Below are 27,157 nucleotides of genomic sequence, written 5' to 3'. Positions count from 1 at the left end.
GGGACCTGTCTTGCATTTCTTTGCAGTGGTGAAAATGGCAATTGACTTAAACAAAGGACTAAACCCGACTCTGCAGGGGCAATGGGTGGGTTCAGTAAGTTTTGGCAAACAGATATTAGAGCAGCAGATAGAATGGGTGTTGGGTGTTCATGGCAGGAATCTTTAAGTGAATTGAAGCTCGTGCAAAGTGCCCGTTTGATAGTCTTGCAGTTTGAAGTCCAGTTTATCCTCACAGCAAGTACGGCATGAGGAGAAGAAGGGTAGGTTTCCCTTCTCCCGCTATGTCTTCCCTGTACTGTGTCTTCATCCTTACTTGGAGAGATCATCATTAGTGCTGAGACTGGCAATTCTGTCTCTGTGGCTCATTCAGCCCCTCACAACTCTTTCTCAGCTGCCAATGCTACTTTTAGTATTGGAAGAGATTGACTAGAACATGTGTTAGTATGAAATTAGATATTGGTGTGAGCATGATTATCTAATCATAAAAACCAATGAAGATATAACAGTGTGCTTATTTCTTATAACCATCCTTTCCTTCTTTCCTTGGTTTATTTAGGTAGAACACTTGGAGGTGTCCACATACGTAGACTTTGATGATAATACTCACATCAAATTTTATTTATAGCATTTATTTATTTATACATTTATTTATTTATAGAATGATAAAAAGCACTGTTGGTACCTCGGAGCATCTCATCCAGCTAATTGTGGAACAATTAGAATGTTGATCCTGTAGGGTTTCCTTTATGTTTTAGTTGCAGCTGAAGCCTCGTGCCTGTGCCAATATATTGTATTCCAAACCAGACGTTTTCTCCTCTAAATTGTATTCAGTGATCCAAAGAAGCAGTTTTTGAAGCCTGCTTCTTCTATGATTGGTAATAGCAAAATAAGTGCAGAGTAAATACAATTTTGTATTAGTGAGTGTCACTGGAAAAATCATTTTCAATATATTTGGAACAACTTATTACTTCGGAAAGAAATTGCTGTAAAATGAAAAAAGTTTTATTTTAATCTGTCACGGTAGTTTCTATCAATCTTATACATTTCTTAAAAAGAAGTTGTTTAGATTGTTCAAAATATCTAGTCTTGCCCAGTGACACACATGCTATCTTAGAAGTTAGAGAAGGTAAAGACCTCGTAGGGCATTTAATTAGTCTCCCTGCCAATAAGAAATTGTTCACTGCAGTGTGTTTTCATAGATTTTAATGCCAGAAGGGACCATTATGATCATTTAGTCTGACCTCCTGCATAATGCAGATCAAACAGCTTCACCCAGTCTTTGCATCACACCCTGACTTCTGTTTGAGCATTGGTTTATCTTTCTGATGACACCTAGCCCTGACTTTAAAAACGGCAAGTGATGGAGAATCCAGCATATGATTTTGTCTAGTTTATAGGCAGGGCTGGCTCCAGGCACCAGCATTCTGCAAGGGGCGGCTGTCCCTGTTGTTTTGCCCCCAAGTAGCGTGCCGAATTGCCGCAGCGGGGGCAGTCCGTGTGCCCTTAGGGCGGCTTGCGCGTTTCCGCGGTGGTGGCAATTCAGCAGCAGCTTCTATGTTTAGCTGGCCGGGGCTGCTTCAGCTAAACATAGAAGCTGCCGCTGAATTGCCGCCGCCGCGGAAATGCGCCTGCCGCCCTAAGGGCACATGGACTGCCCCCGCCGTCTGCGGCGGCAATTCGACGCGCTGCTTGGGGCGGCGAAAACTGTAGAGCCGGCCCTGTTTGTAGGTGCCCCAATGAACAGAATTTTCATCACTTCCATAAAGTGATTATTCCACAGCCTGAGAGGTCTCACAGTTGAGAAGTTTTTGTTTTAAAATCAGCCTGAATGTCCCCTTTTTATTTTTATTCTTTTACAACTACTTCTATCTGCAGGCCTAGGATAGGATCTGTCTGTCTTTTTTTTCTCCTGCTGATGATAGCTCATCCCAATTGATTGGCCTCTTACAGTTGGTATGGCTACTTCCACCTTTTCATGTTCTCTGTATGTATAAATATCTTCTTGCTGTATGTTCCAGTCTGTGCATCCGATGAAGTGGGCTGTAGCCCACGAAAGCTTATGCTCAAATAAATTTGTTAGTCTCTAAGGTGCCACAAGTACTCCTGTTCTTTTTGCCATCTGTCTGTCTGTTCATCAGTTATATTTATCAGGTGCCTATCTTCTTCATATCTAAGTATTTCTAAGCTCTCACCTGTCCTCAAATTGGCAGCAGCCCAAGTTGTGGTTCATGCCAGGTAAGAGCGTTGGTAAGTAGAATGCACTACCATGCTGTATTTTTATGGAGCAGTTGGGAGAAAGCTAGATTTGCCTAGTAAGGAAAGCAGCAGCAGACTCAGCCCACTGAACAGAACAGTGCTGCTCATGTAATTCCTTTTTTTCCAGCCTTAAATCTGTAACAACCACTCTGGCTGGATTATTTATAGTTTTGCTTCCACATGCAGCCCATCAGAATTACGTACCTCTGATGATTTAATAGATGTTTTAGGGAGGTTGGCACAGTACTTTTCAGAAGAAGAAATGCATTCAGTCAAGCTGGGCCTCAGTGGAATTGGTGTGTAACAAATGAACAAAACCATTTGGCTTGAAACCCGTTTGGCTGGAGAAATGACAGTTCAGCTCTATGATGTGCCAGCACAATCTCCACTACCCCTTTCTTGGATGAGATGTTTAAGGCAGGTGGAGAAACTGAATGGAGCAATGTGGCTGGATTTAATAAAGGGACTGGATAACTTCATAAATAATGAGTAGTAGCAAGCAATACAATTAGTAATTATCCAATCTAAGATAAGGATAGTTAGATCTCATCCACTAATTTATAAAATGGTCTCTGTAGGGATCAGGAAGGAATCCCCACTTACAACCAGCTACACCATTGCACTGTTGCCTAGGTGCATGCTGGGGATTTTTGCTTGCCTCTGAAGCCTCAGTGACTGGCCATTGCCAGTTGCAGAATACACCAGGACTTTCTTGTACCTGGTAGTCTGATTAGATACCTATATTCCTTTGGATGAGCACATTTTGGGGGTGGGGATTGAGAAGAGGATAACCCACTTATACTGGCACAGTACAAGAGCTGGAGGCACCATGCCTCGGCAGAAACTTGAACTTGAATGCGCTAACAATGGAAATGATGTGGACATTATTTTGCTCTCATACTAGTTGCTCTAAATTGGAATCCCAACAAGGGGCTAAAATGGTCAATGCGGAATTTAGAAAGAGGTGCCCACCAAGCTAGTCTCACTTCTTTTGTTGTTCTTTGGAAAACACTTGAGTATTATTTTTGGTCTTGCTCTGCGTCCCAACTGCCTTCTCTCACTCTCGCTTGCTCTAATGCTTCTGAAAGTGTAATTTGATATTTGTAGAAATGCCACTTGGTGGAGAGTTGCTCCAGGTGGGTGAATGATAATAGTAATACTTTGCCTTAAATAGCACCTTCCACCTGTAGATCTTAAAGTGCCTTGCAGACACCGTAAGCCCCCCAAGAGGTATTAATAACTATTAATAATAGTACTTTAGAGAGAAATAAAATATGGCACATAGCAGTTAGTTGATGAGTCCAGGGTCTCGTAGTAAGTCAGTGACCTAGGTGGCAATAGAACAGAGGAGACCTTGCTTCCATTCTCTGGCTCCAGTTACTACACCAGTGGTTTCCAGGTGTTTTTAATTTTGTGATCCACTCTCTTCTCATGAACTATCTGTCCTTCCAACCCTCCATACCTCACTGCTTGGTTCTCAAAATATTTAATTTTGTGGACCACAAGGGCTACATGGGCTACAGTTTGAGAAACACCAAACTGGGATCGACTCACTAGGCATTGTAATGACTAGAAATTATCCATCACTTCTCTTTCTTGGTTTTTCAGAAATGAAAGAGGAGAGTCTCTCTTACCTGCTAACTAGTGGGAAGCACCTTGTCTCCATTGATCTTGGAGATTGTGAGGCTCAAGGCAGATCTTCAGGTAAAGAACATTTTTTGAACTTATCATGACTGGCTCACGTCCAGACACAATATATCTTGTAACTCACACACTTCTTGACAGGCTGTGGATCAACCTTTGGGTTTCAGATTTAAACAAGAAGCAAAGGAATTGCCTTATGTATCCGAAAAAATGGGTATTTAGTGCTATTTATGCTTCTCTTCATTCTCATGCAGAATAGAAAGCGCTTTACTCAGCTCTGAGCATTTTCTCTGTCATTTTGCTCAGCTTGCAATTGCGGTTATATCCTCAATAGGAAGTAAATGGGCTTGAACTCAAAGCCGTCACTTCTGCTACGCTGAGTAAAAAGACCACATCCAAGTGAATGGATAACAACTTCGCCAAATGTGAATGGGATTCTGTATCTTTAAGGATTTTCTCCCCCCACCAGTAGTTGCCAGTACAACATCCTCTCTTAATTAATGGACTTGTTGATAAAAGGTGCTTTCTCTCCTCTGGAGGAAAAAAACCCCATTGCTTTCTGCTGTTAGAGCCCTGGAATTCACGTTTGTTTCTATACACTAGCTTTATTTTACTTGACAGTTAACTGGTAAATAAGATACCATTTGAAATATTAAATGCCACGTATAGAGGACTTTCCAAAGGTGTGTTAAAAGTTGAACAGTTTTCAAGCTTGACATTCTGAGTGTTGTAATGTCTGGAAATCAATCTCTGGGCCTCCTAAACCTCCCTCTGAAGTGGTGGATTTTTGATAATTAGTTTATCCCAAACACAAGAATAAGGAAGCAGTACATGAAATCGAGAGGCTAGAAAAGATTAAAATGGATAAAGGCAAATAAGGTTTTTAATTCAATTTACTATCTAGCTCTGGAACTCACTGCTACAGGATGGTAAGTCATGCCCCCCCCCAATATTATAGTAGGGCTACATTGACACTAGGAAATAGAGAAGCAATGGATGCCAGACCCTGAATCATGCTTCAGGACAAAACCTGATCCCCAGCTGGGGTCAATCAGAAATTCCTTATGGCAAAGCATTGTACAATTAACTGGCTGGTGGGAGCTGAACCACTGATATTAGTTTAAGATGGGATTTCAGACTAAATGGGCCATTGATCTGCCCCAGGGTTGCTTTACTGTTCTTATTTTTGTTGTAAAAACTAAACTCAGAACGAGAAAATGACTGATTTTGGCCAGGACACATTCCAGCACCTTGGAACCCAGCCATCAAGGGACAGGTGCTCTCCTCTGCTGCATTGTGCCACAGGGATCAAAGGAGAGGAACTTGCATTAGGAAGGGAGTGGGGAAGGGGAGTAGTATGAACTCAGAGAAGCCGCTCTGTGTGAACCTTGTGTGATTGGGGCACTGTGGGAGATTGGTTCTCCTCTCAGTCACTTCTAGGCTACCAGTTGCATCTTCCCCAACTTCCTGACTGGCTGCCAGTGGGCTGAAATGTGTCCTGGCCAGAAATGGCCAATTTAAACATGTGGATAGTTCCATTGACTTCTCCCATGGGACTACTTGCCTGCTTAAAGTTAAGCGCATGCATAAGTGCTCTGCTGGATCAGAGCCTGAGTGCCAAGCACCTTTCAGGACTGAATCCTAAAATTCCCATGCAAAATACCTGCTGGTGACCAGCATTAACACCCTCACTGTGGCATTGAGGAGGAGGAGAAGCTGTGGTTGGAGATCACAAGGCAGGTGACTCAGACGTACAACGGGGAGGGTACTGGAAAGCTCACAGGGCTCTGTGGACTGGCAGGGCTGAGGCCTGACATTCCTATGGATCACTGGCTGAGGAGGATCCCCCTCCTCTCCCATTCCACCCGTGATAAGTCAGGCCCATATCCTCAAAGATATTTAGGTGCCTAAGTCTTATTGATTTCAATGGGAATTAAGCACCTAAATATTTTGGAGGATCTGGACGTTGGTAATGCTGCCATTATGCTGCTAATGGTTATAAATTCTGATCTAGTCTGACTCAGTAGGACCATAAGAACACTTTATGTGGATTACAGCCATTCTAACCTGTCAGAGACATGCTCAAAAGTGTCACCCTTTAAGGGATGATGGTGCCAGTCAGACTTGTGCCACAACACAATTAATTAGCTGCTTCTAGCCTGAGGGGCTGGACTCAGCCTCCTACAGACGTTGGCTCTGGGCCTCCCACAGAAGCCTACGGACTCCTTGTTGTTCCACGTCCAGACTATCTCCCTCAGTCGTTTTATAAATCCCATGTGAACACAAAGCCCCACATGGGAATCAGCCTGGGGGTTGAGTGCTTTATACCAGAGTCAGAAAGACTCAAACAGGCAGCCCAGCGGGGGTTGGGAACAGGACCCAGAAGACGGGCTAAAAAAAGGCCCTGAAGAGCAAAGGAATCTTTTGTTTGTTTAAAGAACAGGAGCACTTGTGGCACCTTAGAAACTAATGAATTTATTTGAGCATAAACTTTCGAGGGCTACAGCCCACTTCATTGGTAGGTGTTTGGGACTCTTTAGTCACACTTTTCGTAATCTGGAAGGGAGTAAGATTTTTTTTTTAAATCACTTAGCTGCAGAGGGCTAAGCAACATCTTCAGCACAGACCAATGTGTGGAGAAATGAGGAGACCCAACTTGTGAAGGGAAACTGAGGCAGGGAGTACAGCCAGTGTCAGGCTTGGCCACCAGGGGGTGCAGCAGGGCAGCCATAACCCAAGACTAAAGGGAAAGTAAATTAGAAGGAAGCAATGGAATTATGATTAATGGTGGTGGTTGTGAAATTGAGTAAATTGAAACATTCAGCCCAATTTTCTCTGCCACCAGCGAAGTTGAAGCCTGTACTTTTCCTTTATAGACTCCAGAGTGCTGAACTGGCTACTAAAGATAGAACTCTGTCATTCTAGTTAGGTGGAAAACCAAAAGGAAATCTCTGCTTGGGGAGTACATTAGAAATGTATTCCCAAAACAAACATTTTAGGATAAGATAGAAAAATACCATTACTGAATCCTTTGGATTTTACAGGTAAATAAATGGCAGAAAGTGTGTGTTTCTAATTGGCTAGTTAGTTCCAGGAGAACCGACAAAGTAAATTTTATTGTATGGAATGCTGTTTCTCAACTAAATTGCCCTGTTAGCTGATGGAAGTTAGCTATGTCTCCGCCTCTAAAAGAACCTGAAGTAGGTTAGCTGTGCTGATCTTGATTGTTGTGTGTCTCTTTTTTGTGTGTTTGCGTGCGTGTGTGTGTGTGTGCGCGTTTGAGAAATATGCTTTCCTATTTTTAGTTATCTCTGGCGATGGACTGTCTTTGTGTAAAGAGTGAACTTTGGTAGGTGCTTACTTCTAAAATTGCCTGTGAAATCATCTTGTATCCTGTTTGGAGCAGGGAAGACAATGCTGTGGAAATGAAAAATGAGTTTGTGTAAAAAGTTATCTTCCCTAGAAGAGACTACGGAAATAGTGTTTCACAGCAGGGTTTATTACTTTTTCCCTAAGATATATAGATGCATGTTATCAGTTTAACGCAGCTATCGTGCTCATAGAGCAATAACATCACTTCCAGAGTTTCAGAAAGTATTTAGCAGACCTTCTCAGAAGACCGAGAATTACACAACTTTAATGCTTAAGCATTCAACTTGGGCTTTGTATTTTTATCTCATGGCTTTGCAAGCACTTCTGTATAATTATTTTACTAACTCCAATCTTCTGTACACAAAAGTATAACTAATACAAGTAATACTTTTTTAAATACAATTTTCTCTCCAGTGAAATACCAAAGTATTCTAAATGCAAATGCCAAAGCGAAGAAATAAGAAACATCTCATTGGGTGTGTTAAGCATTTGCACTAGCCACGTATTGTGTAGGTAGGTAACTGTTTAAGAAAGGAATAGCATTTCTTCTGCTGGGAGGCAAATACTTTTTTTTTTTTCAGTAAAGAGATTGCCTGCGTTGAAAGATAAGTTTGAAAAGTCTCTAAGGCTACGTCTATACTGTTCGACTTCTCGGAGTTCGATATATCGTGTCTCATCTAGACGCGATATATCGAACTCCGAACGCGCTCCCGGCGACTCCAGAACTCCACCACCGCGAACGGCGGTGGTGGAGTTGACGGGGGAGCCGCGGACTTCGATCCCGCGGCGTCTGGACGGGTGAGTAGTTCGAACTAAGGTAGTTCGAGTTCAGTTACTTGCGTACCTTAGTTCGACCCCCCCACCTAGTGTAGACCAGGCCTAAGAGATATAATAGGGAATTACGGGATTTAAAACTTCAGTATGATCTCATGTCATGCCAAGATTACATAAAACATCATTGCTCTTCTACTTTCTGAATGAAAAGGATAAAGAAACAACCCCTTTCCTTTCCCCTGTCCTTGAGATTAGCATCTCCTCATTACATTTAATGAATGTTGTCTTCCTGGTTGTAATAGTTTCCATAACAGAGAGAGAGAGAGAGAGTAATCTGCAAAAAGACCAAGAAGCTGAAGGAGACAATATAATTACAAGAATTACCATTATCGAGATATAGCTAGCAAGGTGCACACAATCTCCCCCTGATATCCAGAGGGTAGGACATCAGTTACATATGGACATGGGAGTTACATATATAGAATATAACCTGTTGTTGGAAGTGGTGGTGATTGGTTAGGGTGGAAAGATGCTCTCCTGCTCCTTCACTTCCAGTAGTAATCCTTTGCACTTCAGCGCTTATAAAATGCCTCTGTTAAAATCCGTAAATCCATTCCTTACATTTTTATTTGAATGCAGTGAATCGTAAACGTTGACTTCCAAAAACATCAGAGGTAAATTAAGCATCTCATTTGTAACTGTGTGGAAAAACATTACTGTTTAAATATGCAAATTGATAAACATGAAAACATTCTTTTTATATATACCTTGAAATTGCTAATCTGCTGCTGCTGAGAAGTACAGATGATTAAAGCACTAATATTTATCTATATTTAGTAGCACAGTTCTTGTGGGTATTCTACTACTTGGCTGAGGGCAAATTGTGAAGCAATGGAAATATGAATTACAGTAAACAAAGCCAATCAAAGTGCAGTATTCGTCTGCTTTCCAACCATAATGTAATTACACTCCTGGATGAGTTGAAGGAGATTGCCTGAAGATATATGTTGTAAAAATAAAATCATTGTTAAGTATGCCTTACAAGGCCATGACAATATGACTTATTCCTCAGCATTAATAGGAGGTGGGACAGCTATTAGTGCAAAATGGCTCAGTAAAATGTGAAACAACAAATGCTCATTTTAAGCATTGACCTTCGCAGAGCTCATCATTTCTGCAGGGCAGGGGAGTTACCATTGCCTTCTTGGAGCCTGATCTGTAAATTATTCTGCATGTGTAAGATCTGCAGTTAGGTGGTATCTGTAAAATAACAAATAATTGTGATGGACATTGTTAAATAAAACTGCCACACAATTGGTAATGATTATTATAATGTCTGCAAGCCTCATAATGGATAGATCAATTATGTACTCCCCTCATCTCCAGGCTAAATAATGAAAATTAAATTCAGGCTAATCAACTCAAACAGTTAGCCCATCCCTTATGGAAAAATCCTATAGAATTTAATAGAGAAGGATGGCGTTTCTGTAGTTTTTTTTTTTTAATTAAACCAACCTATAGAAATCTAGAACAGGGATAGAATTATCATTGAAATTCTACGAATGGCTAAAGGATCTCAAAATAATTTCTTTAGTTTCCTAATAATTCCCTTCTTTTTTAATTCTATAGGGATGGGCTAAATGTTTGATCACTGAGAGACATTCATGGACAGAGGACAGTTCTCATGGGATGGACTCCACCTGAGTAGCGAGGAAAATAGACTTCTGGGATGGAGGTTGGCACAACTCATTAAAAGAACTTTAAACTCGGAACTCAGGGGAGAGCATTGGGAGATGTTCATGTAATCTCCACGCCTAATTTTAACATTGAGAGGGAGAAAGTCAAGTAAAAAAGGATACAGCAATGAAGAAAGGAATAGCAGTGAGTAGGAGAATGGACATTAAGAGAAAGGATAGTGCGGATACCAGTCAAGTGATACTGGCAGTAGAATGACTATACCCAATCGGGCAAGGAATATGGGTGAAGCGAAGCAGCAACAGTTAAGATATTTGTACACCAATGCAAGGAGCCTGGGTAACAAATGGAGGAACTAGAACTACTGGTGCAGGAAGTGAAACCACATATTATAGGGATAACAAAAACATGGTAGAATGGTAGTCATGACTGGAATAAAGGTATTGAAGGGTACGTGCTGTTCAGGAAAGACCGAAATAAAGGCGAAGGGGGTGGAGTACCATTGTATATTGATGAGATAGACTCTAAAGAAATTAGAAGTGATGGAACGGATAAGACAGAGTCTGTCTGGGCCAAAATCACTTTGGGGAAGAAAGCTATTAGAGGTTCCCCTGATCTAGTGCTTGGGGTGTGTTACAGACCACTAGGATCCGATTTGGGTATGGATAGAGATCTCTTTAATGTTTTTAATGAAATAAATACTACTGGGAATTGTGTGATTATGGGAGACTTTAACTTCCCAGATATAGATTGGAGGACAAGTGCTACTAATAATTTCAGGGCCCAGATTTTCCTGTCATTTTAGATTTGGTATTGGTGAGTAGTGAGGACTTCATAGAAGAACTGGCTGTAGGGGACAACCTTGGTTCAAGTGATCACGAGTTTAAATTAAATGGAGTGATAAACATAAATAGATCTGCAATAAGGGCGCTGGATTTCAAAAGAGCTAACTTTAAAAAAATAAGAGAATTAGTTAGGGAAGTGGACTGGACTGAAGAACTCAAGGGTCTGAATGTAGAGGAGCCTGGGAATTACTTTAAGTCAAAATTGCAGAAGCTATCTGAATGCTGTATCCCAAGCAAGGGGAAAAAATTTGTAGGGAACGGTTGCAGATCAAGATGGATGAGAAAGCAGAAAGCTACAAGGAATGGAAAATGGGAGGGATCAGCAAGGAAAGCTCTCTCAGAGGTCAGAAAATGTAGGGATAAGGTGCCAAGAGCCAAGCAGAATTGCACCTTGCAAAGGGAATTAAACCCCATAGTAAAAGGTTCTATAGCCATATAAAGAAAAAGAAAACAAGGAAAGGAGAAGTGGGACTGCTGAGCACTGACGATGGGATGGAGATTAAAGATTATCTAGGCATGGCCCAACACCTAAACAAATACTTTGCCTCAGTTTTTAATGAGGCTAATGAAGATCTTAGGGGTAGTGGCAGGGTGGCTAATGGCAAGAGGATACAGAAATAGAAATGATCACATCCAAGGTGGAAGTCAAACTCAAATAGTTTAATGGGACTAAATCAAGGCCCTCGGATACTCTCCATCCAAGAATATTAAAGGAACTGGCACATGAAATTGCAAGCCCAATAGCAAGAATTTTTAATGAATCTGTAAACTTTGGGGTCATACCCAGGTGGCTGGAGAATTGCTAATATAATTCCTATTTTTAAGAAAGAGAAACAAAGTGATCCAGGAAACTACAGCCCTGTTAGTTTGATCTCAATTGTATACAATGTCTTGGAACAAATTTTGAAAGAGAAAGTTTTTAAGGACATAGAGGTGAACAGTAATTGGTATAAAATACAACATGATTTTACAAAGGGTAGATCGTGCCAGACCAACCTGATCGCCTTCTTTGAAAAGATAACAGATTTTTTAGACAAAGGAAATGCAGTAGATCTGATCCAGCTGGATTTCAGTAAGGCATTTGATATGGTTCCACATGGATGAATATTAGAACTATTATTTTCCTGGTTCTCAAGTTCAAGTCTGAAAAATTGGGTCCTAGTATAAAGGCAAAGGGCTCCATTAGTATCCCCGAAACCATTCAGTTTTCCATGGTAGTTTTGTCACGTGGATACAAATAGAACCATATGTTTTCATTGATATCTGTCCCATCTTAAACCTTTGCATCTATAGGGAATAAAACTCCATGTCTTGCCCGGTTTACCAATGTGTCAAGAAGTTCCCTAAATGAGTTAGTGATCAATATTCCTTAGGACCCCTTTTCCCTGGATTCCTGGAAGACTATCTCATATTGAGAAGCATAATCTCCAGGCTCTTCTTATTATTTACTAGGTTGTTGCAACTCCATGTCAAATCAGTTATGCAAATCACAGGTAAACAGATTATTGCCCTGTTCTGAGCAATTAGCACAAAGTTGTCCATCTTAAATTTCTTTGGCGGCAACGGGAATATGCAGAGTCCTATATTAATGAGTGTGTTGTAGCCGATATATACAGAGACAATGTGAATTAGTTCATCCTCTTATCACTCATAATTTCAACTCTTGCCTAAATTCTAAGGTAGCTTCTTCACCTTATCTTCTGTAGTATGGGGGGGATAACTAGCTACCTTGAAAAGGAATCCTAGCCTATTGAATTTACTAACTTCTTGATTTCTAAAAAAGATGTGAAAACACCACTGGTTTCTTTGAAAGATGCAATGGCTGTCAGTAAAGTGTGCTAACAGGCATCTTCGTGTTGACATTTTGCCAGCTCACAGTTTCACCAAGGATTCAAAATGCAGCATTAATTTTTCTGTTACAGAAAGAGCATGTCCTTTTTCCCCCCTCACCCATCCCCGTCTCAGCTGCCTTTGCAGAAAGCTATGTGTAGTCTACGTGTTGAATGTGTTATCAAAATGTTTGGAGTCCAAGCTCGTCTAGAATTTGATACCAATTCCAATGGTATCAAAGAAAATGTTTCTTTATCCATTTATATTAAAGGTAGAGGAAGAAATCTGTCTAGGTTACAATTAAAACTATACTTTTCATGGGAATTTAATTGTAGGCTGAAATGAATTTTTACTTTTCAAGTTCTTCTGGAGCTTTCAGCAGGGGTGCTTATTATTGGCAATTGAATTGGTGGTTTTTCTGAGATGTGGACACTTTCTGTTGGGAATTGGATTGAGAGCAACAACCTCATTTCATAGTTTACACTCCTCAGATGGTAACAACTTTTGGTCAATATTGACTTTGGGCCCTATTGTAGCCTGATCCTTTAAGGAATACCAGTTGGTACTCAACTAATGAGGAGTGTACGAAGGTTCTAGTCCCAGAATCAGACACAACAGAGTCAAAACTGACAAGTTCAATATCTTATAGGGAACCCCAGGGTGTATGGCAAGGGCACTTACATGGAGAGTAAAACAGAACCTTAACCACCTTTATTAATACAATTAATAGAGATAGAAAAGCTCCAAACTACATAAACGAATTGCAATAATAGCATATTAGCGAAATCTTAACAGTTATTCCTTGTATAGCATATGCTTACAGACTTATATACTCACACCCCTTTCTTGAAGACCTGGTGGTAAGAGACAAAGAGACAAAAGACCAGCCCTGTCTCACATGCCAAATGGGTGTGATGGTCCAGATCCCCAGTGCTTGAAGATAGATGATAAATTATAGCACTAAAATATTGAAGGGTGGAGGGTTAACTACTTTCTTCATGTGGGTTCTTGCTTATATAGGGCCTGGGAATCACCATGAATATTCATAAAAACACCCAACTTCCTCTGTCCATATCCAGCTGCTTCACCCTCATAATATTGGGGTGCCTTTCTCTGATAGGCTAGCATATTCATTCCTATTGACTCATTACCATATTTCTAAAGCAAGTTTGTGGTTAGACATCTACCAATGATCCTATCTTAAAATATCCAAGCTTAGTATCAGTTCGGTATTCCTATGATTGCTTTGTCTCATTTTATGCCAACTTTTCTCTTAAACAAGCTATTCCCAGTCCCCCAAATCTAGGGTGACCATTGGGCCACTTTATCCATGCTAAAGGTCATAGTCCTATGCTTCACTTATGCTAATTTGCTTAATCCAATGTTTTATAGGATGTAGGCTTGTAGGTTCCTTGCATTACTGCTAAGTAAAATAAGGCTAAGCTGGCCCTAAGGGCTACAGTATTAAAATAAACAGTCTGAAGGTAAAAAGCCTCCTCTAACCACTCACTTATCTGAGCTATCCACTACCTGTGAAAGTTCTTAATTGGTTAGCCAAATTGGAAGACTGCTATTGGAAGTTCCTTTAGAAGAATTTCATATGTAGTATCTTCAGTAGTATCCTTGGGCTTCTTCCTCAGTTACTTAGCTGAGACCAGAAAGGGGCTGTAGGGGGAGCAGTCTGCAGTGGCTCCCTGGGAGAAGAGAAGTTTGTCTGGGGCTAGAGAGTCTGGGAAGAAATCAAAGAGGATAAGTAGTTTACAGTTACTCCCTGGGAGGAGGGAATTTGAGCTGGTGAAACTGGGGGAGGGGGCAGTAGGAAGGAGTCCAGGGAAATAGCTACAGGGTCTGGGAACAAGCAAACCATAATTAGTGAACATAGAGTCCCTAGGCTGGACCCCAGAGTAGCGGGTGTCCCCAGGTTCTCCTACCAGCCACTGGGAAAGAGGCCCAGGAACTTGCCTTGGATTGGAAAACTGTCTGGAATGGTATGCGGGCACCTTGTCCAGTGCCATTTGATATCCCAGAAGGGGAGGAATATAATGATCGTAGCTCAGCCTCCTGGCCGGAAGAGGAAGCATCCCAAAGAGGGGGAGGAGCTCAGTACGAGGAAAAGGGCATCAGACCTGAATGGAACTAGCCAGATGTGACTACAAGAAAGTGCCCAGCAGTGAATAATCCCCATTTAGCTCAGAATGCTTGTTTGGGTTTCACTTCCTACAGCTTTGCAGTCTATCTGGACAAGCACCAGTTCCATTTCATGATCTTACTTTGATTACATTTTTACTGAAGTAATATGTAGACTAAAGATGTTCACCTTCGGCCAGTCATCTTTTCAGGTAATTTGCTGTTAAGGATTGCATTGAATCTTACATAAAAAATCAGTTATGGGAGAGGGCTGGAAGCTAAACTTCAATGCAGTACAGCACAAATGTAGACAATAAGAAAGTACAAAGTGTTTAAAAAATGTTAACTCCATGTGTGAATAATGGGAGAAATGAAAGACCAGCCTTTTCAGAAGTATTCACTGATCTAGTGGGCCGCAGTTTTTGGGTGCTCAATTACAGACAATATCTATGCCCGACTTTCAGAGTGGCTGGGGGTCCACAGCTCCTGATGGTGAAGTGTCATCACAAGTTCTCCCACAAGCTAGCTGGCTGATTTCTTGTAGGCATCCTAGCATAAGTTGGTGTTGAGGCGAAGACCGTAGCCTTCCATATTAGTTCAGTAAGGGTGTTCTGTGTACATAGGGCAGCATAGAAGAAAATGGGATGTTTGTGAGGTATGTACACAAATGGATAGTCAAGACTGGCATCATTGGTGGAGTAAAGAGGGATGGCAGTGACTATTCCTGTGAGTTGAGTGAGGGTGGTTGGATTAGGCCAAGCACATGACAGATGCTGCTCACGTTGCTTAATGTGCCACTGAAAGACATTGATACCATGGCAACAGACACAACAGAAAAACTGAATAGAACATAAGAGTTTGTAAAGCACCTTGAGGTCCTTTGGGGTGACAGGTGTTCTTGCAATGCAGATACTTTTGGCCATATTTTCTTTCACTGTATACTAATAAGATGATACTTAAGACACATGGCCAAATCAGTCAGTCTTCCCATATGTAGTGCAGGGAAATATACAGCTGATCAGGTGGATGGCTGCTAAATAAGTGTAGATACCGGTAGTCTTGAATATTTTTGTTTTGTTCCTGAGCTAAAGGTGTAATGAGGGAGGAAGTGACTATGCGACTTTAGGATCCACTTCCCAGAAAAGGAATAATCAAAGTAAACTTTTTCTGCTAGCTGCTCAAATAGTTTGGAGGTGTTCAACTATTCAAAAGTCTGTCTTTTAGATATGACAACTTATGTGAACAATAGGCTAATGTCAAGTAATGAATCTGCTGCACAGTGCAGTTTTCTATGGTATGAACCTAGGGGAGGGGAAAATCCTTCCAGCATGTTGCATGCGTTAAATTTCATCTTGTTGGGCAGTCTTCTCTCTTACACGTCTGATTTTTTCCCCTTCTATGGATAGCACTTTGCATGCCTCCTTATCTTGCACCACAAAGGGTGTGATCCAGAACTCACTGGAGTCGATGGAAAGATGCCTAATTTTGGTAAGGGGTGTTGTCTTTATTAAAATGACCATTCTAATGGTACTGGTTCTCTTTGCTTCTTAGAACCAACAGTTCCATGAGAGAGAAAAGCAGAAAGTCTGCAGCTGGTGGGAGCTAAGCTGTACTTAAATTAGGTCCCAAAGTACTGAATTGAAACTTACCTGTTTTAAATCCACTGAGGTCTCTTTACTCACACCAGAGATGAATTTGCCCCTTATGTTTTTCTGCCATTATTTCTGCCCACACGGAGCCATCCTCATTTTCCTTCCACCCTCCAATATCTCTGCTTTTATTGATCCTCCCTTGCTCTCCTCCTCCACAACTTCTCCTCCTCATGACCACTAACTTTCAGTTACCAAATTGTTCCATTCATCAATGTCACCTTCTCCTTCTGTTGTAAAATCCTTTAACTTATCTGTTGCTTCAGATAAATGGTTTTAATTTAATATTTTAAATGTTTTCTTCGTTTTTGGTTTCTTCTCAGACATTTTTGTTATCCATCTCCTTTAGCCTCTTTTATGAATACAAAGATATAAATATTGATGATCTTAGTTTTTGTTAAACTTTTAGAAGTTTAACAAAAAAGAAGTAGACTTTTTTCTCTCTAGAGCTGAGTAGAATATTTGCACTCAAAGTGAAGAGAGCTTAGTGAGGGGAGAGGTCAAACGGTTGTTGGGAGAAAAAATATTTTACCAATTCTAAGAAAAATAGACTACCTGGCAAAATTTGCCTCTTGGTTGTTTAGAGTAGCAGAAAAAGATCTTTCACTGGAAAAAGGCAGAGGAAGCAGGGATGAAGTATGTTCTATTTCCACACACAAAGAGCAAAATCTAAACTTTCAGTCTAACATGAATATTAAAGAACAATAACAAAGTATAGAAGTACAGTCTCCATGAGAGAGCACAGTGTATGTGTCTACTTTGCAACAGGCTGAAGCAACTCTTAGAACAAAATAGTTGTCACCATCTTTACACATAGGTAAACCTAACGGTGAATTTTAGAAGGAAAAAATGAAGTGGTGATGCCGAATTATATGCACCAGGAGTGATTTGAAGTTATTTTTGTTTTCTTAAATTGAGGGAAGAGAGAAAATGCCAGATCCTAAGCTGACTTAGATGGAGATACTCAGATGTATACTGTACTGAAATCTTCAACCCTACACCTGTAGGAAAAATATCCTATACAGTCCTTGACTTCATGACGTTCGACTTATGATGAACGGCACTTACGACATTTCTGAATTGACACCCTGATTCGACTGATGACAATTGGTTTTGACTTTATGATGCTCGGTCCTGCAATGGAGTGGATTGTGGTTCCAGGTTGCAACGTTTCGACTTATGATGCAATTTTCAGGAACCAATTGTGTCTTAAGTCCAAGGGCTGCCTGTATAGAAAAATGGGAAATGATTCAGGAGAAGAGTTCTTGTAGTGAGCTAACAGACTTGGGAACACAGAGTGCCCCAACGTTGGCTGAAATGAGAGAGATTCAACCATCAAAGGAAGTGTAAATAGGATAGATGATAGTTTAATTACTGTTCTCCATTGTACTAAATACATTTTTGATAGGTTTCCATAGCATGCAGTGTGAAAATCAGGACACAAACTACCTGTTTGTAAAGTCCCATCCTTGCAGTAATGGTTGAGGAGAAAGCAGCTGCCCTTACACTATCCTCCTCTCACACCCATGTTCACAAGAAGTTACTTCTTCCCGCTGTCAACAAAGGTCACTGTTTTCAGGTGCAGAAAAAGTTTCCTGAAGGAAGGGGCCAGAGACTGATGGTTGGACTAAGCCTGAGGCAACGAATATCTCTGGGTATATCTGAGTGAGCTTCTCCGTGTGCTCATGGTTAGCATTACTATTTGGGACGGGGTAACCTCCAAATCATCACAATTGCATACTGCTGCTTCTCATCTTTGCCTTCAAGGCTCTATATAATGCTGCCCCTCCCTATTCCCCTGGCAAGCTTTCCATTGTCCCCCCTCATCCTCCTGCCCTCCACTAATGTTCCCAGCTGTTATATTCTTGGGGGCAACAGTTTTAGGAAGAAATCACTGGAGCTGTAAACCTTGAAACAGCCATTTATTGCCACACGCAAAACTAACCAACAGCCAGCCCAAACTGGCTGGGCTATCCCCTAATAATCTAACTCAGTTGTCATAGCAACACAAGATTCTATTACCACGACAATCAAATACACAACACCAGCCTCCTCTGCCTCTTTGCCAGATTCTCACAGTCACCTCCAGGCTTCCTTCCATGCTGCCCCCTATGCCTGGTACAAGGTCTTTGAGCTCATCTGCAAGGTCTCTATCCCGTCCTCATTTCAGTTTTTCTGAACTGAATTGAGTTGACTTGTATGTAAGTTCCCTGTATCTTTCCCTTTGCCTCTTTGTACTTGCCTGTCCTTAAGTGGTGAACTCCTCGGAACAGGGACCATCACTCTTCAGTGTTTGAAAATTATCTATCATGTAGTGGGTGCTACTACAAATAAATAAAAAATAATTCTGGATTTCTCTGCTACTCTTTGTGTACACAAGGTGTTTGGCATGCAACTGCCCAAAGTCTCCTTTTTTAATCCAAAACAGCAATTAAAGTATTTTACATATATATTGAGAATTTTGGTGAAGATATTCAGGTGAGCTCTGGATGTTGAAACATCGTAGGGAAGTCAGTTGTAAGGCTGTTAGGAAGATTGCTAGAAGATGTTCTGCAGAATGCTTTTAAAAATACATTGTTGGCAAAGTAAAACAATATTGAGTGTTTCAGCCAAAAGCTTATATTTAATAAATGGCTTTGATGCAATTTCCTGAGTGAGCGGGGTGGGAGAGGAGCGAGAACCATTTTTGTTATGACATTGTCAGAAATTTTGTGGGTTTTTTTGCTGCTACAAAAAGTCATTTTTTACATACACTCTTTAATGGTTGTATTTCCTTCAACGGACCCAAAGGAGAATCTTTAATTTACTGCCTTCATAACCAAGGAAAGTATAGGGATTTTAGCCTCCCATTTTTGTTACTGTGGCCTTATTAAATATAAATATAATGTTGCCACATAAGGCAAAACAACTCTATCGACCAAATGTGTTATTTTACATAATTATGCATTTTAGAACAATGTTTAATTAATGAAGTCATCTTAGATTCAGGCTGTACTGTAAGATGTAGGAATGCTGGTACATCTGTTGAAATTGGCTTTTCAATAGAGGGACTGTAAAGTGTCTCTGGGAAAAATTATATTGGTAGGAAATTCTTCAATTAAAATAAAAAAAAATGAAATTTTCCTCTTCATTCAGTCTAAGTAGGAAACTCTTCTTAACCTAAGTGAATCTTTTTGTATAAACAGCCTCCCTTCCCACCAAAAACCAACTTTTTTAGTTCAAATTTTCTCCTGGGTGCTATAATTTATTTTAAAAGCCAAATCTATCACTAAAATGACTTAAAGGCTAGCTAATGTTTTAAAGAAATGTTTTTCATTTGTTGGAGAAGTACTCATGGCCCTTTTCCCAGTGTAATAGGAAGGAAGGAAGGCTATATCTAAGGACTGACTAGAAAGACAGACGCACGTCAAAATCTGTGAAATTTAATTTACTGCTTTAAATTAACCCCCATGCTAAGGGTTAGGGAAGGAGGAAAAGGACACTGGTAATTCTTAATTTTAAATAATTTGTAGGCTTTATTTTTTTGATCCCCACTGATCGTAATATTTCTTTGAAGGCTGAAAATTAGGGGCTAAAATCTTGCTGAAGGCCACAAACACACACGGTAATAAAGTAGCAGAGGGGTAGCCGTGTTAGTCTGGAGCTGTAAAAAGCGACAAAGAGTCCTGTGGCACCTTATAGACTAACAGACGTATTGGAGCATAAGTTTTCATGGGTGAATACTCATTTCATTAGATGCATGTGACGAAATGGGTATTCACCCATGAAAGCTTATGCTCCAATATGTCTGTTAGTCTATAAGGTGCCACAGGACTCTTAGTCGCTTTTTACAGTAATAAAGGTGGTTGAGCAAATAGCGAAGTACCTAACCGGCACTGCACCCCAGTTCTGCCCAACCTCCTCTTCCTTGGCTACAGAAAGGCCTGACCTCAGGTGCTGTGGAAGTGACTGCTTAGCACCATTAAGGTATATGTTTGTGACTGGACATGTGATTGGCCTGTATTCTCCTCTCTCTCATGCTGTCGGTACCTGTTAATTCCATTTTGAGGAAATGTGTTTTCCGAATGAGAACCCAGAATCCATCTTTCCTTGATCATTTTTTGTCTGGTTACCTTTGGCAAATGTTACTCTTTCACTTTCCCTTTCTGTCTGTCTCAAATGGATCAGGTACTAACATAGTTCTTTGGTTTATGTTCCTGTTTGTGCACTAGCATCATCAGTAGTGTTAGCACAGTTTTGGGAATAGTGTTTCTTTTCTAGCTGTTGCTGTAGATTCAAGAAGGTAGAGCCCACAAAAGGGGTGGCTTTTTAAAAATGCAATAGTTAATACTTTAGTGGAGTAGTAAATTTTTTTTTAAAATTAAGAATCTGAAGTATCTTCCCCATATCAGTAAGTGTAAAGATAAATGAATTCAGTGCTCTTGAAAACTGATGGAGTAATGGACACAGTGCATATGTAATCTGCACTAGCATGCATCTTTGTTATCCTCATATAGGAACTAACCACTGGAGGAAAAGAGTCTACTACTGCTGCCAGCTAATAAAGTTACATTTTATGAGCGGCCATAGAGACTCATACCAAAGGCCCATAAAAAACTCCACTGTCAAAGAGACCCTTAAGGATGCCCAGATTCTTGTTATTTGGAGTGTAGGGGAACGTTGTGGTCCTGCTCTGCTATGTGTATTGAACCATTATCTTATTTATTCCTAACATCTGTTGCTGCCAGTGATGGTGATGGGCTGACTTCTTGTGTTTCTGAATCAATACCTTGGATATATTTCTTCACAGCAATTGAATTCAGCAGGTGGACACAAAGGGTTGTGATCATTGGGTGTTCTGATTCCAGTTGTAATTTCACTTGTTGTACTAGCTGTATCTCCCTGTTAGAATGAACACTGAGTTGCAGTGAACGAGTTAGTGGGTGGAAGAAGTGCTGGAAAAGCAGTGTCGGCAGAAGAAAAAGAAACAGGGGAGCATTATTAAGGAAGTTGCTATCAGGTTGATCATCAGAGCCTTTCCAGTGGATGGGCTAGATGAGGCAGAGTTATAGAGGCATCCCGATGAACTTTGAACAGGTCTTGCAAACTCTATAACTGGCACTCAATTTTTCTTGCTGGGAGGAAATGGAGTGGTTGTTTTCAGGGGAAAAAATGATTTTTTTTTCAATCGAAATTTTTTCATAATATCTGGATTTTGGCAAAATGTCCCAAAAGCATGCGTCCAGAGAGGGACTGGTGAAAAGTGTAGGGTGCAGAGTACAGAGTTCTATTTAAAACCTGTTTGATCCAGCTCACTCTAGCGTAGCAAGGCACAAATTTCAAAACTAACAATGAATAAACAAACCCATCCAGACGTCACATCATGCCCTCTAGAACGCACATGTTGCCTTTATGTAAAGGTTATTCAGATGCATTATATCTAACAGATAACCACATAGCGAACTCACCAGACTCCCTGAGAAATGAGACCATTGGGCATCTAATTTTCCATAACAGGAAAATTGATCAGCTGCACAGCTCAATAGAGTTCAAAAGAAATAAATCTGTCTACTAAACTGCAGTGATCTTTAATAGCTGAACACACAGGGAAAGGTGATACTGAAAGATATCAATACAACACTGAACACCATCTCTTCCATTTCCATTGAGTCAGACACAATTTGACCACATCTCAAACGATTCCTGGCTCTGCAAATTTGTCCCAAATTTGATAAGAACCAGTGGCACCAAGTTAAAGCCAGACAAATTCAAATTAGAAATAAGCACAATTTTTTAGCAGTGAACAGTGTTAACCATTGGATCAAACTACCAAGGGAAGTGGTGGAGTCTCCATTTCTTAATGTCTTCAAACCTGTATGTCTTTTAGGAAGATATTTTTTAATCCACCTTGAATTACTGGGCTCAATGAAGGAGTAACTTGGTGAAATTCTATAGCCTATGTTACACAGAACGACAGATTAGGTGATCGAATGGTCCCTTCCAGCCTTAAAAATTTATGAATAAGCACATTTAAATACAAAAAATATTCAATATGCTGGACTAATACCAGTCCTAAAGAGATTCTCTTCCCTTATCCCAGGATAAAAGAGATTAATTCCTACCCCCCACATACAGACCCAAAGCATAAAAGAGCAAAAACATTCTGTGGTGTAGCACCCAGAAAAAATGGTTAAGCAGAGGAGACTTTGCAGAATTGGTGTAATAATTAGAACTGGTTACAAATTTTCTGATGAAACAGGGTTTAATTGAAATATGCCTATTTGGCAACCATAAAAGGGTTCACAAAAATATGTTGGGTTTGGCAAACTTTGGATGAACCACAGGCAAATTTGTGGGAAACCTGCCTAGGTTACTGCCAGTTCACATGGTGGGCATCTGGGGAGCCTGAACTTCCAGAACCTATTGACGTCCAAGGTCTCAAGGCTATAAGGCTTCCCCCTCCATAGCAAGGAGTCTGGAATCCCTGAGAACCCTGGTTTATGCAGACTGGAAATTCCAGGTTTTGACCTGCTCTAGGACTTGTTCTCATGATCTACTAAACAAATGAACAGCCACCTTGTGCATTAACTACAGCTTTTGAGTAGTTTTTGGTGGTGTAATAACATGATTCATGTATACAATAATTATACCTTTATACTCATTTGCACTTACAAAGACTTTTACCCATTGTCTGAGCCTGTGAATATCCTGACATCAAGTAAAAATCAAATTAATATAAAAATATTAACATACCGCTAATAAGTAGGTGTATTGGCAATTCCCAAATTATCTCTATCTCACTAATGGTTTTATATTTAGCACCCATCACCATGGAATCTGAGCACTTTAATTCCAGCATTTAAAAACTGAACTCCAGATATTAAAGAATACAGAATGAGAAATCAAAATGAATCTGTCTCAGGCCAATTTCTGCTATTTTTATCAAAACAGAGAAGAGTTTGAGTTTCCATTTCCTCCAGCCCTTTCTTCCTCCTGTAATGTGCCTTCATTTGACTAATTTCCTTGAATTTTGTTTTTTGCTTTAGTAGAATTAATATTTAAAGCCCTCATCTAGCACAGAATGGTTAGCTGGATACATAATAGTCACTGGAACTAGTCAGGCACCTAATTCTGCTTTAGGGATTCCCATTGTTTTCTCAGTGGGTGCAGTGGGAGGTCTGTGCTAGTGCATCAAGAGTTGACTTTGGCCTTGCTATGATAAACTTTCACCTTCTTATAAAACAATAGTATATGGATGATGCCAGGGAGCATGTGGATCTGACACATACCCTGAAGGAGGATTTAAAAAATTTTCTTTCTAGCTAGCCTCCACAACAGACTGACACACTCTGAAGATAGGTTCAGGAACAATCACCCTCCTTTCTAAAGCAGCCAGCTCCTCATTTTTGTGTGTGTTATAAAAAAATATATAATTTTTCTTCCTTGTCTGGTTTGGTTCCCCTCACCCTTATCCACAAGGGTCTGTCACAGTATTCTATAGACTGGGTATATCATTGGGATTACGAATGCTTTCTCTATGCTCACCAAGAGATTCAATTCCAGACCAGTGTCAGACACAGCATACTGTCTACAATCAGTTTTTCTGCCACAGGGTCTCGGTGACTTTCATTGTGTTTAATACCCATTGAGTTCAATGGAAGTTAGGTGTGTCCTTCAGTGGGAGGGTAGAGAGTGGGACCTCTCTTGTTATCTCATTTTTTTCTGAGCCTGAGCCAACGCCAGGGGCGGCTCTAGGCACCAGCAAAACAAGCTGGTGCCTAGGGCGGCCAAATGTAGGGGGCGTCCCCTGCGGCCGGGGGTGGGCGGCAGGCTGGGCCGGCGGACCTGCCGCAGTCATGCCTGCGGGAGGTCCCCGGAGCCCCGGGACGACCGGACCTGCCGCAGGCATGACTGCGGAGGGGGCGCTCGTCCCGCAGCTCGGCTGGACCTCCCGCAGGCATGACTGCGGCAGCTCAAGTGTAGCCGCCGCGTCCGCGAACCGTCCGCAGCCGCGGGGGGTCCAGCCGAGCCATGCGGGACCAGCGGACCCTCCGCAGTCATGCCCGCGGGAGGTCCGCTGCTCCCGCAGCTCCAGGGCGCCTCCCGCGCATGACTGCTTGGGGCGGCCAAAACGCTAGAGCCGCCCCTGGCCAACGCCCATGGAAATCAATAGAAGACTTAATTGGGCTTTGGATCAGGTTGTCCATTGGAAACCTTAAAATTCATAAATGCTTCTCTTTTACTGCAGTTTCCAGATTCCCAGCTTTTTAGTTCTGAATGTATTTCTGTAATGCCACTGGCTGTGAGAGCTGTAATGTGACTCACACAGGCTTTTCTGGGCTATCTCTCCACTATTGCAATGGAAGCTACGTGTTAGACTAAATGTAAAGTTTCCCCAAAGAAAAGGAACAAGCAATCATTTGTGCGATATTGTGGAGCTAATGATTTGGGACAGGAGCAAGCGATCTTCGGAGTTAGTCAGAACCAATTTCATGCTGAGCATGCTTCTACTTGCTGCAAATTGCCACTCAAATGGCAACTTTTGAACTTTTCCCATTTCCAAGGCTGCTGTGCATCCAGCTTTGGACATACAACCTCTCAGGCCTGAACCTCTTACGTCAGTGTTCTGTACTGCCACGCTCATTGGAGTGAGGCCTCTGTGCGGAGCTACCATGGCTCTAAGTTTGGGTCCATAAGTCTGCTGACAGTCACCTCTCAAGTACTGTGTGATGGGCAGAAAACATCAGATGTGACTTTAATTTCTAGGGGTGCAGGTCTGTTCCCCCCAAATGGGCTGACTCCATAGTTTGGACAGATGTTAAATGTTGGTGGAATTACAGCTAGAGCAAGGCTGGTCTTGTCCCTGCTGATTTTAGAAATCAAGGCTTTTGGCAGTGCCTGGTGATCTGTGAAGGTACAAGTATAACAGGTTTGTTGCTAAAAGCGGCTCTTTGGCAGCTGTGTGAATATTCCAGTGTTTGCTCACCTGCCCGTTATAACTGGCTCTTACCAGTGGGCCATTATCCTTTGTTTCCAGCAATCCCAAATGCACCCCAGAATTCAAGAAAGCCAGTGTAAAATGGCAAAAGTACTGGCAAAAGTCAAAGTTTGGGGGCTAAGTTAACATTTGTCCCATCAGGGTGAAATTTGCTCCTGTAAAGAGAGTTTGCACAAGGCCCATGTATCACTTGGGTCCCATTTAAGTGGGGCCAAGTGGTTCATAAACTTTGTACAGGTTTTCTGCAGAGGGATGAATTTCACCTTCAGAATTTACCAGCCACTGTTCTGCAGTGTTTTAGCTTTAACTATTACCCTGTGTGTCATATTTATAAATAAATCGGTGATTCATTTAGCATCAATTATTATTTAGTTCCTGTTTTATTAAGCCAAATTGAGTAAAAATAAATAGGTCACCTTTAAAATTAAAACCCAGCTAGAGAGACTTTCTTCTATAGCCAGGTATTGTGGAGTTAACTGCTAACCTCCATCATTAACTCACTCACTCCATTTTGTGTCTAGGTGCTATGTCAAATAGGGAAGATCAGTCTGTATTGGGAGACCCTTAGTATGAAAAAGTACAAGCCTCAGCTACTTCGGTTAATGTAGTAACTCCAGCAGCCGGAGGCTTTTGTCTTCTGTCTGCACTAGCCATTAGGAGGTGGATGTGTAATGCTGACAAACCCTGGTTGTCGGTGGACAGGATCAAACCAGGGACCTCTGGAGCTTAGTGCAGCCAATTGGCTGTTAGCTAAGGTTGTAGAGCAAACTCATTAATCTCTCTCTCTAAGTGGTCTTGGTGCCACTACATGGGGCAGAACACCACACCCAGAAGGTGTGTGGGTTACAGATGCAACTCACTCTTAGTCAGTATGTTATAGGGTGTGTGTGTGTGTGTGTGTGTGTGCACACTGATATTAAAAAGGAAAGCGTTCCAGAGATGTACTGTGGAGGTTAAAGGCTCCTTCAGGCCAGCTCTCGTGTCAATGGACTCATGGAAAAGTAACCAAATCTTGTATAGTATTCCAAGTTGAAATTCACATCACTTACGCTATTGAAGTGTCTGCTGTGAATGTCTGAATTGTGTGTTATGCCACCATAATGCCAAATGCACAGCATAGTCCTTGTGGACAGTTGTTGCCCAGCACTGGTTGAAATTTTTTGTGGAAATTCTTTTCTTTTGGAAAATGCTGTTTCATCTAAACCAAAGTGTTTTGCAGAAAGATATTGATTTCACTGAAGAATTTGTTGGGAAGGCTTCTCAACAGTATGAGAACAAGAAAAAAAATCCCAGAAGAGCCAATAGCCTGATTCAGAGCAGGGACCTGAAGCTGGGATATTGGAAATCAGATAAGTGCCCTAACCACCAGGCTATCGAGTCCACCTCTCCAATCTCTCCTGCTGAAGCTGTTCTACCTTGTACAAATAATTAAATATTGGTCCAGTGAGAGAGTCGGACTCTAGACTGGCTGATAAGGTACTTATCTGGGATGTAAGAGGTCCAGTTCAAGTCCATGCACTGAATCAAGCAGACCAGAGACCTGAACCCACATCCCGGGTGAGTAATCTAACCACTGGCCTATTAGCTATTATGGGGTGTCTCTCCTGTGTTTTCACACAATGCTTTCATTTCATTTCTGTTATGCATAACAAACTGAGAAACTTTTCACAAAATGGAATTCTTCCCAGCCAGCCCTTGCTACCTATGCATGGGTCTGCTTTTCAGACCTAATATTTCATGCTCAGTCCACCTCTCTGTCAAAGGAGCAAAATGCTGAATCAACACTTTGTGAATTTTTATTCCTTTTGGCTCCCATTTAATTATTATAATAAAACAGAGAGAGAAGAGTTGGAAGGGAGGTTCTAGGTGGTTTTCTCTACCCAACCTTGCCTTGAATGTATTTAAAGCTTGTAAGCTTGGTAGTTTTTACACAATCATAAAAGATTAATAAAGCCCTGGAAATAAGGCTTTGAAATGAAAATGTTCTT

At 41.2% G+C, this 27,157-nt stretch overlaps 2 long non-coding RNA genes across 4 annotated transcripts in view; one reads left to right on the top strand and one right to left on the bottom strand.

The window, feature by feature from the left end:
- The window catches only part of LOC120371426, a 125,438-nt gene that overhangs the window by 72,848 nt on the left and 25,433 nt on the right, over window positions 1–27,157 (top strand). For all 3 annotated transcript variants that reach the window (XR_005584341.1, XR_005584340.1, XR_005584342.1), the window contains one exon: window positions 3,865–3,960. This is a non-coding gene — a long non-coding RNA (uncharacterized LOC120371426). The remainder of the gene's footprint in view (window positions 1–3,864; window positions 3,961–27,157) is intronic.
- LOC120371427 lies at window positions 11,648–18,006 on the bottom strand. The gene is made up of 3 exons (XR_005584343.1): window positions 17,642–18,006; window positions 17,261–17,418; window positions 11,648–11,744 (listed from the first exon to the last, which is right to left on the bottom strand). It is a non-coding gene; the product is annotated as an uncharacterized LOC120371427 (long non-coding RNA).

This window comes from Mauremys reevesii, linkage group 9 (genome assembly GCF_016161935.1).
Source record: "Mauremys reevesii isolate NIE-2019 linkage group 9, ASM1616193v1, whole genome shotgun sequence".
Classification (NCBI taxonomy): Eukaryota; Metazoa; Chordata; order Testudines; family Geoemydidae; genus Mauremys; species Mauremys reevesii.
Note: the sequence above shows the minus strand (reverse complement) of the source record. Positions and strands in the feature narration are given on the sequence as shown.